This window comes from Phaethon lepturus, unplaced genomic scaffold, assembly GCF_000687285.1.
Source record: "Phaethon lepturus isolate BGI_N335 unplaced genomic scaffold, ASM68728v1 scaffold8363, whole genome shotgun sequence".
Taxonomy (NCBI): domain Eukaryota; kingdom Metazoa; phylum Chordata; class Aves; order Phaethontiformes; family Phaethontidae; genus Phaethon; species Phaethon lepturus.
Window position 1 is genome coordinate 33,889 of NW_010526925.1, and position 6,728 is coordinate 40,616.

Here is a 6,728-nt window from a genome sequence, read left to right on the forward strand (position 1 = left end):
CATGAATCTAAATAATACAATAACAAAAGATATACAAAAAGTACAATTTTAAACAGAAAGACTCCTGGCCTGATTAACAAATAGTTTTATAACTTCAGAAATGTCAATGCTTGGGAAGAAAGAAGACCTATCCTATCTCTAGGATATTTACATCAAGTTTCACCTTCTGTAATGGTCCAGTGTAAAATCCCATGCCTGTTGAAGACAGTAGTGAAACTCTAATCAACTTCAATAAAGAATAAAACTTCATCTCTGGTATCATGGTAGCACTGAACTCTTCTGGATGAGCTTGTTATTACTTGATAAATCTACCTGCAATCCAGTTCATCTGGGAAGAATTCTTATTTTCTCTCTCATTATACATTATAATTACAAATGCCAGTCAGATCAACAACTTCTGGAAATATTTGTAAATCTAAACCTATACTTTTACGTTCCACTACTCTCTGTAAAATGTATTATTTTACTGACCTTTCAGTTCATGAAATAGGATTCAAAATGTTTTGAGTACATAAAAAAGTAACACTCATCTAATAGTTTTTCAATTATGCAAAAAACCTTTTAATTAAAGTATAAAAGGCAACTTAATCCTTTTGAGTACTCTGCTGTGCTTTATATAAAATACGCTGGGTAAAATTCTTAATTCTGGCACTGTGACAGGTAACTCGTCACAGCAGTTAATGAGTTTCAACAGCATTAGAAAATCACTTGCAAAATAAAACCAAACAACAAAAAGAAGAAAAAAAAAATCTTTTTCAGGAGCTTCAGATGAAACATAAGCAGACAGTGGTTAACAATTTCAGATTTGCTGTCTTTTAGGCACAAGTAGAGCTTTGGCAGCTTAGACATCAAACAGCTCTCCGGAATTCTTGAATTAAATTTGAGCAATTTTTGGTGCATGGAAAAAATAGTTACCATTTCTTAACTGGTAAGAAAATTATCCAGACTTTTACTCTATTTCCCTATTTTACTTACACCTTATTTCATCTTTCACCCTTTTCTTTTAAGTTACTAGGTGCTAGGAGACTGGGAGCATAAAATAACTGACCTTAAATGAATATTACAGATTTCTAATGATACTTGATCCAGAAAGGACATAATTTGAATTTTATGTAGCTTAGCATAAACACAATAAAAGTTTGCAAAAAGTCTTTAGTTAACAACAGACATTTTCTCGATTTGTGCGAAGCTATGAAAATAAAAAAAACCCTAAACCACCGAAATCAGAATATCAAATCAGGTAATTCACTGACATTGAATGATATGCTGGATGTGCTGGTCTTGCTTTGCAGTTAATCTAGAATACAACTTCAATGACTTCCATAGCGTAACTGTGACACAACTTTATTAGCAGAAACTTCCCCTCTCACTGCAGAACAGATTAATAACTTCATGATTAAAAGGCATGCGCAGCAAACAATCCATATTCATTAGTAAGATAGAGCAGAAAAGGGAAGTATAATAAAATGCCTTCTTGGTTTGAAATACATATATGAAATTGGTAGGGAAAAGAAACAAGCTGAAAACTATCAAAACTATGAGAAGCCAAAATGGATAGACGAAGTCACAAGACAGACAAAAACCAGAGACCAGTTTTTTCAGTTGAATTTTCTGCAGATTTTATTGTTTGCTTGCACTGTTGCCATGTTGCCACTATTTGGATTTTATTCTAAGTCTTAGAATTTAGTATTTTTCTGAAAAATCCAACTCATGCTGTTATGCAATTCATAGTATTCTCTCTTTTTTTCTTAAAAAGTAAGGTTTCTATCCTTTTGGCTTGCTAAGAAACAAACCGTAAGGGCTCTAGAAAGAAACAGAACTAAGCTCTAAGGACACACTTCCATTTTATTTACTTCAAATCTATTATTGAGATTTATCACTAGGAGTTCACTGACATCTGTGAGAAGTGAGTTAATGTACCAAACTATGTACCAAAATGGTGATCTTATGCATAACAATGTGTAAAGTATGTTAAAGCATTTTACTACTGCATGCAAATAAAATGTTGCCATTAATGCTACTGGGAGAGGGGTGAGGGGTGGGGAAACACCAGCTTTTAAAATTAGCAGATAGCAAAAGTTGATTCAAACAGCTTGCAACACCACAGGCAACACATACGAAAGCTGTTAACTATATAAAAATTGAAGAAACTGAAATGCTTAAAAAAATTATTGAAGATGCAAAACCTGCAAGGAGCAAAGAAATACCTGAGAAGCATTTGGATGCTATCAGAAAGTTTTGGTGTGTAGATCGAATTTGTACTAATTGGCTTCTAGTATTTGAAGAAAACAAACCCTGTATGTTGTGCATACATCATAAAGCCTCAAAAGTAATGCTGAGGCTATATTTCAGTAAAAGCAATGTTATCTGAAATCACATATGGTAAAACTGTAAAGAAATTTAAGGAATGCAAATTTAATGTGTGCTTTTAAAATCTCTCTCCTCGGTCCAATATGCATTGTTGAGATGCATCTAACCTAGAAGCCTAAGCAGAACTTTCTTTTTTTAGAAGTAAAAAGAACTTAAAAAAATTTTAGTTTTTTAAGCCACAATCACCTCAGCATCATAACCATACTATACACAAAATACCTGTGCTTGTTCAAGAGAAAGACCATTATTTTCTTCTAAAATTTTTCTCCATTAGAAAGTTGTTTAGTAGTTTATCACAGAAGTTCTCTTCTTATCATTTTAGGATATTGTGCCTTAACAAACTTGCAGCCCAGTTTTACAGATGTCAGTATTTGTTGGAGGATGATACCTTGCTCTCTAAATTCAAAAAGAACATCACTATAAAAATGTGTAATTTCTCTGCTGTCCATAGACCCAAGCCCCTTTTAAAAAGATCTATAAATACTTGATGCTTTGGACTTACAGCAGCTTCGTTTAAAGGTAATGCTTGACTGAACAGTATATCCAGGAAACATGAGAATATAGGAAAGAGAACAGTAGAAAAATACAGATTATTTTCTACATAAAATAAGTAGGAAAATATAGGAAAGCGTGATTAATAATTTCTCATGAGAACAATAAAATGTGTTAGCAGAATGTTATAATGTACAGTAAATAACAATACAATTATTGTATTTATTAAAAAAAATCTTAGCTGAATGTTCAGCTCCCATAAATAAAAGCAAAAAGGTATAATCGCTGTGTGCAAGAACTGAAAAATATATTTGAAATTAACTTGCAAAGCTGAAGGTTTACTTCTGGAAATAGAATTAAAAACACACATTGTTATGAATGCCCTAAAGAAAAGACAAATATGCTTGTATTAATTTTCCTAGACTAACCCATAAAGATAATTCAGCTTCTGAGCCACAAGCTTCTGCTCCTGAAGAGCTAAATAAAAACAGGCTAAAAATGGTACTTGACTTTAGTAACTGTGTATCTAATACATTTCCCTTAAATGGTCTAACAAAGAGTGCTTATGGCAAAGAAATTTCATAATAATATTGTACTTTGAAGTGGCAAGTCTTTAGTGCCAGACTTAAAACTGTGCAAATGTATCTGGCACAATATTTGGGTTGGATATTACTTTATTTCTTCCTAACAATCTTTCTCTGATGTCCATTCACTGTTAGTCAGGAATGTGTTTGATCCAGAACTAATGGATAATATAACCATAATAAAAAACATATACTGTTTTTTCCTACCCTGGAAAACATCTAGGAGAAGGATGACAGAGGCAAGCCAGACCAAGTCTGAGCCATACAGCAGGTCCAGCTGAAAGGCAGGGTGTTAGCTATTATCTTCCAGCCAAGACTAATCATTAACTGTGCATTTTTTCAGTTCAAAGGTGCTTTAAGTCTCTTGATACGTGGTTGTTGTCACCAAATCACTGTCTCAGCTGGAAAATAAGACTACTAGCATCTGTGATCTGTAGTTACTCTGGTTTTTCTTCTTACTGGAACAAAGAAAGAGTACTCCCACAGTTCATGCTGATCACAACCACAACTAAGCAACTAACAGTATTACCTTCTATCTGAGATTATGTCTGATAAATTTCAAACGCTTGAATTCAAGCCCAGAGCAAACTCTGAACAGGAACATACAAGAGCACTTTGGGATATTCAAGTTACACATGCAGGAAAGGTGCATGACACTCAAATTAAGAAAAGGAATACAGAAAAATGATCTGTACAGTCTTTGCCAAAAAGGACTAGAAGTGTTTATCCAATTATATGTGTCTGATACAGGTGGTACACTTGGTATAAATACACAGAAAAAGTACATTGACTGCAATTTACCACTGATTTAAAGGACAAAGGAAACTTTAGAAACATTAGTAAAGCTGGAGAAAGAGCAATGTTACCCTAATCATGCAAATAATAGTATTCAGTCCCTTACTTATCTCTTAATAAATCCTGCTAGAATTCTTCAATACACTAGGATAACTATAATAAAAAATACATACAAACATATATCAAACATTGAAATTAGATACTAAGCATGTTCTGTAAACGTGGAAGAAATCTTACTTCAAAAATACAAGTTCACTTTTCAATTTGTGGACTGGAAGTTTTAAGTCAAGCCATTTTTATAGTTAGCATTTCTTTTTCCCAAAAAAACCCTAGCTTCTGAGGGCTACAGAACACAAGCATATCTCAGCTTCCATTAAAATTAATCAAGCAAATTATACAGACATTTTATTTCAAAAATGTGGTATAAACCTTGACATTGACCAAAAACTACCCTAAAATTAATAATTAAGGCTACAAAGAGAGAAGAATGGACCAAAGCTCATGATTGCTGCATGCTAGATGGTAGCTGTAGTGAAGTAAACAGGTTAGATTGTGGAATAATTTAATAAATTTGTTAAACCTTTTTCTAAAATTATTATTATGATAAGCACATTTCAATAAGACAAAAATGTTCTGGAATCATCACACTTGGCCTTAAAAATCTCTCAAATACCGTTTTGTGGCTTTAGATAAGTATGAATAAGTTACAGTGGCTCCATTTCCATTTTTCAATGAAAATTTCCAATATGATGTTGGATAAACATCTTCATTCTGAAAACTTCTATATTCTATTCAGCATTGCTAGAATATTTGATGGTATGCAGAGCAGAAACAATACACATTTTTCACAGTGGAATTCTCAAAGTATGGATATCTTCTTGATCTCTGCATTTTATTTATTTAGGATGCTGGAATTTTGGAAAGGTAGCAAATATTTTACTGAGATTTGTGTACCCTGAACTAAGGGATGAACAAAGATCCTCAGAACTACTTTGTATGAATAGTACACCCGTAGGACTATGTGAACAATGCTCCTATTTCGAGGGTACCTAACCACACATCACAAGATTTCAACACTGTAAAGAGATCAGCCTGTCTTTCGACTTAAAAGACAAGAAGGTTAAGTAATGCAAGTTCCTGAGAAAAGAGATAAAGCTTCATCTAGGAAGGTATATTGGGACAGCTGCTTTTAAGGATTTAATAACAAAGCCATTGTTGTTATTACGATGTAACAACACGGTGGTCTTTTCTGCAGTCAATATTGCAGATAGGTGATAGAGGCTTCATGTCTCTCCTTTTCCTTGTCTCCTCTGTCTTACTGCTAGCCTCAACTGAAGATAATGCATAACCAACTTTTCTACTACAGCACAATATTTTTCATGTAACAGCTACCTACTCAGCATAATTACCCAGTGCTTTGTGGTTCCCATCCTTCATCAACATCTTTACAGACTCGCACAGCACACCTTAAGATTGGTATGAATTCAGTATAAATGGCAACATGCTTGTGCATGTATGTCTGTGCACAGGCAAAACATGGGTTAAAGGAAAGATATGTACTAACTGCTTCACAATGACGTATGTATGATTTCATTCAACTATGATCAGTGAACTAGCTCACATAAAGCTAATGTTAAGAAAATGCCACAAAACATACCTAGGTAAGGAAAATAAGGGAACTACCTAAGACATACGGTGGTGTTAAAATAATAAAACAAATAATAAAGAAAAGTAGTACCCACTCCTAAGAGTTATATAATGCAAATTCAAAAGCGCTTTGTCATTGTGAATCAAGAAGACAACAAGAGAGGTGATGATGATTAGATAATTGGCATAATCTCTCCAGAAACAATGTCATAGAAACAATTCTAGTTAGAACATTGTGGCATATGTCTTCATGCATACATGTGATTTTGAGTGTGGGTGAATTAAATCTGTAAGTGAATGAGCTTGAGTAGGTAAAATAAGCTTGTTTGGAGATTTTGTAAATATCTATCACCTTTTCTTACCATATAATCCTGCAATGATTTTTCTAAGAAGAATTTCCTACATGATCATATTGGGAGACACCTCATGCTTCTGTGTTATGACCAGTAAAAGATAGTTAAGACTATATATCTTACAATGAATACGTATTTAGTGCTGTAACTACTTCTGGAAGTGATAGTAAAATAATTTCAGATTAAAGTGCTATCTGTGTTTGAAGTTAAAGTTAGAAGTTGTGTTTTCCACACCCCAACTGTGTCCAAGGCCACAAAATATGCTTAGTACACTATACCAAACTGTTCATTCAACTGGATTTTTCTGGGGGTAATGACTCTAAAGATTGCTTATATCAAACTCTTGTTTGATATGCTGCTGTTCTGCCTATGAGTTTCATGAAATCGCACATCTTGGATATTTCACTTTAGGGTAATAGGGGAAGCTAGTGCCATCAGTCAAAGAGAAATTAATTTCAAAGAAAGGTACTGATTTTCATTCTTTCCC

General features: G+C 33.5%; 1 protein-coding gene across 1 annotated transcript in view; it reads right to left on the minus strand.

Annotated features, from left to right (window-relative positions):
- The window catches only part of RFX3 (regulatory factor X, 3 (influences HLA class II expression)), a gene marked incomplete at its 5' end in the record, with an annotated part of 29,883 nt that overhangs the window by 16,861 nt on the left and 6,294 nt on the right, over window positions 1-6,728 (minus strand). The window lies entirely within an intron of this gene.